Genomic DNA, 10,676 nt, shown 5'->3' on the forward strand with positions numbered 1-10,676 from the left:
TATTAAAGTATGTTCAAAATATATTTACAACACTTTTAATATATTTTGATGTTTTAAGTTTATTAAGTCAGCTGTCCTCGTTAGTAACCTATAACTAGTTGTCCACAGTTAGATGTACAGAAATAAATCGATAAATATTATCTTGAATCAATCCACGACCCAGTGTATACGTATCTCAGTATTGATCACAACTCAAACTATATATATTTTGGAATCAACCTCAACCCTGTATAGCTAACTCCAACATTCACATATAGAGTGTCTATGGTTGTTCCGAAATATATATAGATGTGTCGACATGATAGGTCGAAACATTGTATACGTGTCTATGGTATCTCAAGATTACATAATATACAATACAAGTTGATTAAGTTATTGTTGGAATAGATTTGTTACCAATTTTCACGTAGTTAAAATGAGAAAAATTATCCAATCTTGTTTTACCCATAACTTCTTCATTTTAAATCCGTTTTGAGTGAATCAAATTGCTATGGTTTCATATTTAACTCTATTTTATGAATCTGAACAGAAAAAGTATAGGTTTATAGTCGGAAAAATAAGTTACAAGTCGTTTTTGTAAAGGTAGTCATTTCAGTCGAAAGAACGACGTCTAGATGACCATTTTAGAAAACATACTTCCACTTTGAGTTTAACCATAATTTTTGGATATAGTTTCATGTTCATAATAAAAATCATTTTCTCAGAATAACAACTTTTAAATCAAAGTTTATCATAGTTTTTAATTAACTAACCCAAAACAGCCCGCGGTATTACTACGACGGCGTAAATCCGGTTTTACGGTGTTTTTCGTGTTTCCAGGTTTTAAATCATTAAGTTAGCATATCATATAGATATAGAACATGTGTTTAGTTGATTTTAAAAGTCAAGTTAGAAGGATTAACTTTTGTTTGCGAACAAGTTTAGAATTAACTAAACTATGTTCTAGTGATTACAAGTTTAAACCTTCGAATAAGATAGCTTTATATGTATGAATCGAATGATGTTATGAACATCATTACTACCTTAATTTCCTTGGATAAACCTACTGGAAAAGAGAAAAATGGATCTAGCTTCAATGGATCCTTGGATGGCTCAAAGTTCTTGAAGCAAAATCATGACACGAAAACAAGTTCAAGTAAGATCATCACTTGAAATAAGATTGTTATAGTTATAGAAATTGAACCAAAGTTTGAATATGATTATTACCTTGTATTAGAATGATAACCTACTGTAAGAAACAAAGATTTCTTGAGGTTGGATGATCACCTTACAAGATTGGAAGTGAGCTAGCAAACTTGAAAGTATTCTTGATTTTATGAAACTAGAACTTTTGGAATTTATGAAGAACACTTAGAACTTGAAGATAGAACTTGAGAGAGATCAATTAGATGAAGAAAATTGAAGAATGAAAGTGTTTGTAGGTGTTTTTGGTCGTTGGTGTATGGATTAGATATAAAGGATATGTAATTTTGTTTTCATGTAAATAAGGCATGAATGATTACTCATATTTTTGTAATTTTATGAGATATTTCATGCTAGTTGCCAAATGATGGTTCCCACATGTGTTAGGTGACTCACATGGGCTGCTAAGAGCTGATCATTGGAGTGTATATACCAATAGTACATACATCTAAAAGCTGTGTATTGTACGAGTACGAATACAGGTGCATACGAGTAGAATTGTTGATGAAACTGAACGAGGATTTAATTGTAAGCATTTTTGTTAAGTAGAAGTATTTTGATAATTGTATTGAAGTCTTTCAAAAGTGTATAAATACATATTAAAACACTACATGTATATACATTTTAACTGAGTCGTTAAGTCATCGTTAATCGTTACATGTAAGTGTTGTTTTGAAACCTTTAGGTTAACGATCTTGTTAAATGTTGTTAACCCAATGTTTATAATATCAAATGAGATTTTAAATTATTATATTATCATGATATTATCATGTATGAATATCTCTTAATATGATATATATACATTAAATGTCTTTACAACGATAATCGTTACATATATGTCTCGTTTAAAAATCATTAAGTTAGTAGTCTTGTTTTTACATATGTAGTTCATTGTTAATATACTTTATGATATGTTTTCTTATCATAGTATCATGTTAACTATATATATATATATATATATATATATATATATATATATATATATATATATATATATATATATATATATATATATATATATATATATATATATATATATATATATATATATATATCCATATATATGTCATCATATAGTTTTTACAAGTTTTAACGTTCGTGAATCACCGATCAACTTGGGTGGTCAATTGTCTATATGAAACATATTTCAATTAATCAAGTCTTAACAAGTTTGATTGCTTAACATGTTGGAAACATTTAATCATGTAAATATCAATCTCAATTAATATATATAAACATGGAAAAGTTCGGGTCACTACAGTACCTACCCGTTAAATAAATTTCGTCCCGAAATTTTAAGATGTTGAAGGTGTTGACGAATCTTCTGGAAATAGATGCGGGTATTTCTTCTTCATCTGATCTTCACGCTCCCAGGTGAACTCGGGTCCTCTACGAGCATTCCATCGAACCTTAACAATTGGTATCTTGTTTTGCTTAAGTCTTTTAACCTCACGATCCATTATTTCGACGGGTTCTTCGATGAATTGGAGTTTTTCGTTGATTTGGATTTCATCTAACGGAATAGTGAGATCTTCTTTAGCAAAACATTTCTTCAAATTCGAGACGTGGAAAGTGTTATGTACAGCCGCGAGTTGTTGAGGTAACTCAAGTCGGTAAGCTACTGGTCCGACACGATCAATAATCTTGAATGGTCCAATATACCTTGGATTTAATTTCCCTCGTTTACCAAATCGAACAACGCCTTTCCAAGGTGCAACTTTAAGCATGACCATCTCTCCAATTTCAAATTCTATATCTTTTCTTTTAATGTCAGCGTAGCTCTTTTGTCGACTTTGGGCGGTTTTCAACCGTTGTTGAATTTGGATGATCTTCTCGGTAGTTTCTTGTATAATCTCCGGACCCGTAATCTGTCTATCCCCCACTTCACTCCAACAAATCGGAGACCTGCACTTTCTACCATAAAGTGCTTCAAACGGCGCCATCTCAATGCTTGAATGGTAGCTGTTGTTGTAGGAAAATTCTGCTAACGGTAGATGTCGATCCCAACTGTTTCCGAAATCAATAACACATGCTCGTAGCATGTCTTCCAGTGTTTGTATCATCCTTTCGCTCTGCCCATCAGTTTGTGGATGATAGGCAGTACTCATGTCTAGACAAGTTCCTAATGCTTGCTGTAATGTCTGCCAGAATCTTGAAATAAATCTGCCATCCCTATCAGAGATAATAGAGATTGGTATTCCATGTCTGGAGACGACTTCCTTCAAATACAGTCGTGCTAACTTCTCCATCTTGTCATCTTCTCTTATTGGTAGGAAGTGTGCTGATTTGGTGAGACGATCAACTATTACCCAAATAGTATCAAAACCACTTGCAGTCCTTGGCAATTTAGTGATGAAATCCATTGTAATGTTTTCCCATTTCCATTCCGGGATTTCGGGTTGTTGAAGTAGACCTGATGGTTTCTGATGCTCAGCTTTGACCTTAGAACACGTCAAACATTCTCCTACGTATTTAGCAACATCGGCTTTCATACCCGGCCACCAAAAATGTTTCTTGAGATCCTTGTACATCTTCCCCGTTCCAGGATGTATTGAGTATCTGGTTTTATGAGCTTCTCTAAGTACCATTTCTCTCATATCTCCAAATTTTGGTACCCAAATCCTTTCAGCCCTATACCGGGTTCCGTCTTCCCGAATATTAAGATGCTTCTCCGATCCTTTGGGTATTTCATCCTTTAAATTTCCCTCTTTTAAAACTCCTTGTTGCGCCTCCTTTATTTGAGTAGTAAGGTTATTATGAATCATTATATTCATAGATTTTACTCGAATGGGTTCTCTATCCTTCCTGCTCAAGGCATCGGCTACCACATTTGCCTTCCCCGGGTGGTAACGAATCTCAAAATCGTAATCATTCAATAATTCAATCCACCTACGCTGCCTCATATTCAGTTGTTTCTGATTAAATATGTGTTGAAGACTTTTGTGGTCGGTATATATAATACTTTTGACCCCATATAAGTAGTGCCTCCAAGTCTTTAATGCAAAAACAACCGCGCCTAATTCCAAATCATGCGTCGTATAATTTTGTTCGTGAATCTTCAATTGTCTAGACGCATAAGCAATCACCTTCGTTCGTTGCATTAATACACAACCGAGACCTTGCTTTGATGCATCACAATAAATCACAAAATCATCATTCCCTTCAGGCAATGACAATATAGGTGCCGTAGTTAGCTTTTTCTTCAATAACTGAAACGCTTTCTCTTGTTCATCATTCCATTCAAATTTCTTCCCTTTATGCGTTAATGCAGTCAAGGGTTTTGCTATTCTGGAAAAGTCTTGGATGAACCTTCTGTAGTAATCAGCTAGTCCTAAAAACTGGCGTATGTGTTTCGGAGTTTTCGGGGTTTCCCACTTTTCAACAGTTTCTATCTTTGCCGGATCCACCTTAATACCTTCTTTGTTCACTATGTGACCGAGGAATTGAACTTCTTCCAACCAAAATGCACACTTTGAAAACTTAGCGTACAATTCTTCCTTCCTCAATACTTCTAACACCTTTCTCAAATGTTCACCGTGTTCTTGGTCATTCTTTGAGTAAATAAGTATGTCATCAATGAAAACAATGACAAACTTGTCAAGGTATGGTCCACACACTCGGTTCATAAGGTCCATGAACACAGCTGGTGCATTAGTTAAACCAAACGGCATGACCATAAACTCGTAATGACCGTAACGTGTTCTGAAAGCAGTCTTTGGAATATCATCTTCTTTCACCCGCATTTGATGATACCCGGAACGTAAGTCAATCTTTGAATAAATAGACGAGCCTTGTAGTTGATCAAATAAGTCATCGATTCTCGGTAGTGGGTAGCGGTTCTTGATGGTAAGTTTGTTCAACTCTCGGTAGTCGATACACAACCTGAATGTACCATCTTTCTTCTTGACAAACAAAACAGGAGCTCCCCACGGTGATGTGCTTGGTCGAATGAAACCACGCTCTAAAAGTTCTTGTAATTGGCTTTGTAGTTCTTTCATCTCGCTGGGTGCGAGTCTGTAAGGAGCACGAGCTATTGGTGCAGCTCCTGGTACAAGATCTATTTGAAATTCAACGGATCGATGTGGGGGTAATCCCGGTAATTCTTTCGGAAATACATCAGGAAATTCTTTTGCGACGGGAACATCATTGACGCTCTTTTCTTCAGTTTGTACTTTCTCAACGTGTGCTAGAACAGCATAGCAACCTTTTCTTATTAGTTTTTGTGCCTTCAAATTACTAATAAGATGTAGCTTCGTGTTGCCCTTTTCTCCGTACACCATTAAGGGTTTTCCTTTTTCTCGTATAATGCGAATTGCATTTTTGTAACAAACGATCTCCGCTTTCACTTCTTTCAACCAGTCCATACCAATTATCACATCAAAACTCCCTAACTCTACTGGTATCAAATCAATCTTAAATGTTTCGCTAACCAGTTTAATTTCTCGATTCCGACATATATTATCTGCTGAAATTAATTTACCATTTGCTAATTCGAGTAAAAATTTACTATCCAAAGGCGTCAATGGACAACTTAATTTAGCACAAAAATCTCTACTCATATAGCTTCTATCCGCACCCGAATCAAATAAAACGTAAGCAGATTTATTGTCAATAAGAAACGTACCCGTAACAAGCTCCGGGTCTTCCTGTGCCTCTGCCGCATTAATATTGAAAACTCTTCCACGGCCTTGTCCATTCGTGTTCTCCTGGTTCGGGCAATTTCTAATAATGTGGCCCGGTTTTCCACATTTATAACAAACTACATTGGCATAACTTGCTCCGACACTACTTGCTCCGCCATTACTCGTTCCGACACCATTTGTTCCTTTCGTTCTATTAACCCCTGGTCCATAGACCTCACACTTCGCCGCGCTATGACCATTTCTTTTACACTTGTTGCAAAATTTGGTGCAGAACCCCGAGTGATTCTTTTCACACCTTTGGCATAGCTGCTTCTGATTGTTGTTGTTGTTGCGGTTATTATTGTTGTTGGGATGATTGTTGTAGTTGCTGTTGTTGTTGTTGTTGTTGTTGTTGGGCCGTTTGTTGTAGTTACGATTGATGTTGCGATTGTTGGGATAATTGTTGCGATTATTGTTGTAATTGCTGTTGTTGTTGTATTGGTGACTCTTATCACCGTTTTCCTCCCACTTTCTTTTGACTTGTTTCACATTGGCCTCTTCAGCAGTCTGTTCTTTAATTCTTTCTTCAATCTGGTTCACGAGTTTGTGAGCCATTCTACATGCCTGTTGTATGGAGGCGGGCTCGTGTGAACTTATATCTTCTTGGATTCTTTCCGGTAATCCTTTCACAAACGCGTCGATCTTCTCTTCCTCATCTTCGAATGCTCCCGGACACAATAGGCACAATTCTGTGAATCGTCTTTCGTACGTGGTAATATCAAATCCTTGGGTTCGTAACCCTCTAAGTTTTGTCTTGAGCTTATTGACCTCGGTTCTGGGACGGTACTTCTCGTTCATCAAGTGCTTGAATGCTGACCACGGTAGTGCGTACGCATCATCTTGTCCCACTTGCTCTAGATAGGTATTCCACCATGTTAACGCAGAAACTGTGAAGGTATGCGTAGCGTACTTCACTTTGTCCTCTTCAGTACACTTACTTATGGCAAACACCGATTCAACCTTCTCGGTCCACCGTTTCAATCCGATCGGTCCTTCGGTTCCATCAAATTCCAAAGGTTTGCAGGCAGTGAATTCTTTGTAGGTGCATCCTACACGATTTCATGTACTGCTAGATCCAAGGTTATTGTTGGTATGTAGCGCAGCCTGTACTGCGGCTATGTTTGAAGCTAGAAAAGTACGGAATTCCTCTTCATTCATATTCACGGTGTGTCGAGTAGTCGGTGCCATTTCCTTCAAAATAGTTAAATGGAACAAGTTAATCATACAGAATATTAAGAGTAGTTAATAGTATTTCGTAGCATAATATGAACTCATTTTTAAAAGTTTTTTCTTCATATTAGCGTTTTATAAGTTTAAATTCGGGTAGTACCTACCCGTTAAGTTCATACTTAGTAGCTAATATACAATTCAACTACTACAATTCTATATGAAAAACTGATTATAATAATATTTCGCGTTCAAACTTTTATACAATATTTTACAAACTTACAATACCGCTTATTTTACATAAAGCATGAAATATAGCACATAATAACTTTGATACAAGATAGTTGTGAAGATAATCCTAGCTAGTACACAAGTCGTTCAGCAAAGGCAATAAAGACACGTAATTCATACGTCCAGAAACAAGTCATGCATTCTGGTTTTACTAGGACTACTTCCCATCCTTGGTCTTGTGGAACATAACCGTTATGGCCGTTGATAAGACAGCATGTTGTAACGTCGTCAAAGGGACGAGGGTTACGTAATGTCCAACAGTCCCGTAACAATCTAAAAACCTCATTTCTTACCCCAATTACCGACTCCGTCACTTGTGGAAACGTTTTGTTTAATAGTTGTAGCCCGATGTTGTTGTTCTCACTTTGGTGAGAAGCGAACATTACTAATCCGTAAGCATAACATGCTTCTTTATGTTGCATGTTAGCCGCTTTTTCTAAATCACGAAGTCCAATATTCGGATATATTGAGTCAAAATAATTTCTTAACCCGTTGCGTAAAATAGCATTTGGGTTCCCCGCAATATATGTGTCAAAGTAAACACATCGTAACTTATGGGTTTCCCAATGTGATATCCCCCATCTTTCAAATGAAAGTCTCTTATAAACCAAGACATTCTTGGAACGTTCTTCGAATGTCTTACAAACTGATCTCGCCTTAAATAGTTGTGCCGAAGAATTCTGGCCGACTCTAGACAAGATTTCATCAATCATGTCTCCGGGTAGGTCTCTTAAAATATTGGGTTGTCTATCCATTTTGTGTTTTTAAACTGTAAAATAGACAAGAGTTAGATTCATAAAAAAAATACTTATTAATACAAGCAATTTTTACATATATCATAAAGCATAAGAACACTATATTCCATATATTACACCACACGAATACAACTATCTTATTCCGACTCGCTCGTTTCTTCTTCTTCGGTTTTGGTTCGTTTTGCCAAGTTTCTAGGGATATATGATGTTCCCCTAATACGAGCCGTCGTTGTCCACATTGGTTTAGAAAAACCTGGTGGTTTAGAGGTTCCCGGGTCATTGTTACAACTTAAGGACTTCGGGGGTTGACAATACATATAAAGTTCATCGGGGTTGGAATTAGATTTCTCTATTTTTATGCCCTTTCCCTTATTATTTTCTTTTGCCTTTTTAAATTCAGTTGGGGTAATTTCTATAACATCATCGGAATTCTCGTCGGAATCCGATTCATCGGAAAATTGGTAATCCTCCCAATATTTTGCTTCCTTGGCGGAAACACCATTGACCATAATTAACTTTGGTCGGTTGGTTGAGGATTTTCTTTTACTTAACCGTTTTATTATTTCCCCCACCGGTTCTATTTCTTCATCCGGTTCCGATTCTTCTTCCGGTTCCGATTCTTCTTCCGGTTCCTCTTCGGGAACTTGTGAATCAGTCCACAAATCATTCCAATTTACATTTGACTCTTCATTATTATTAGGTGAGTCAATGGGACTTGTTCTAGAGGTAGACATCTATCACATAATATCAAACACGTTAAGAGATTAATATATCACATAATATTCATATGTTAAAAATATATAGTTTCCAACAAAAATGTTAAGCAATCATTTTTAAAGAAAACACGGTCGAAGTCCAGACTCACTAATGCATCCTAACAAACTCGATAAGACACACTAATGCAAATTTTCTGGTTCTCTAAGACCAACGCTCGGATACCAACTGAAATGTCCCGTTCTTATTGATTAAAAACGTTCCATATTAATTGATTTCGTTGCGAGGTTTTGACCTCTATATGAGACGTTTTTCAAAGACTGCATTCATTTTTAAAACAAACCATAACCTTTATTTCATAAATAAAGGTTTAAAAAGCTTTACGTAGATTATCAAATAATGATAATCTAAAATATCCTGTTTACACACGACCATTACATAATGGTTTACAATACAAATATGTTACATCGAAATCAGTTTCTTGAATGCAGTTTTTACACAATATCATACAAACATGGACTCCAAATCTTGTCCTTATTTTAGTATGCAACAGCGGAAGCTCTTAATATTCACCTGAGAATAAACATGCTTTAAACGTCAACAAAAATGTTGGTGAGTTATAGGTTTAACCTATATATATCAAATCGTAACAATAGACCACAAGATTTCATATTTCAATACACATCCCATACATAGAGATAAAAATCATTCATATGGTGAACACCTGGTAACCGACAATAACAAGATGCATATATAAGAATATCCCCATCATTCCGGGACACCCTTCGGATATGATATAAATTTCGAAGTACTAAAGCATCCGGTACTTTGGATGGGGTTTGTTAGGCCCAATAGATCTATCTTTAGGATTCGCGTCAATTAGGGTGTCTGTTCCCTAATTCTTAGATTACCAGACTTAATAAAAAGGGGCATATTCGATTTCGATAATTCAACCATAGAATGTAGTTTCACGTACTTGTGTCTATTTTGTAAATCATTTATAAAACCTGCATGTATTCTCATCCCAAAAATATTAGATTTTAAAAGTGGGATTATAACTCACTTTCACAGATTTTTTACTTCGTCGGGAAGTAAGACTTGGCCACTGTTGATTCACGAACCTATAACAATATATACATATATATTAAAGTATGTTCAAAATATATTTACAACACTTTTAATATATTTTGATGTTTTAAGTTTATTAAGTCAGCTGTCCTCGTTAGTAACCTATAACTAGTTGTCCACAGTTAGATGTACAGAAATAAATCGATAAATATTATCTTGAATCAATCCACGACCCAGTGTATACGTATCTCAGTATTGATCACAACTCAAACTATATATATTTTGGAATCAACCTCAACCCTGTATAGCTAACTCCAACATTCACATATAGAGTGTCTATGGTTGTTCCGAAATATATATAGATGTGTCGACATGATAGGTCGAAACATTGTATACGTGTCTATGGTATCTCAAGATTACATAATATACAATACAAGTTGATTAAGTTATGGTTGGAATAGATTTGTTACCAATTTTCACGTAGTTAAAATGAGAAAAATTATCCAATCTTGTTTTACCCATAACTTCTTCATTTTAAATCCGTTTTGAGTGAATCAAATTGCTATGGTTTCATATTGAACTATATTTTATGAATCTGAACAGAAAAAGTATAGGTTTATAGTCGGAAAAATAAGTTACAAGTCGTTTTTGTAAAGGTAGTCATTTCAGTCGAAAGAACGACGTCTAGATGACCATTTTAGAAAACATACTTCCACTTTGAGTTTAACCATAATTTTTGGATATAGTTTCATGTTCATAATAAAAATCATTTTCTCAGAATAACAACTTTTAAATCAAAGTTTATCATAGTTTTTAA

This window comes from Rutidosis leptorrhynchoides, chromosome 6 (genome assembly GCF_046630445.1).
Source record: "Rutidosis leptorrhynchoides isolate AG116_Rl617_1_P2 chromosome 6, CSIRO_AGI_Rlap_v1, whole genome shotgun sequence".
Classification (NCBI taxonomy): Eukaryota; Viridiplantae; Streptophyta; class Magnoliopsida; order Asterales; family Asteraceae; genus Rutidosis; species Rutidosis leptorrhynchoides.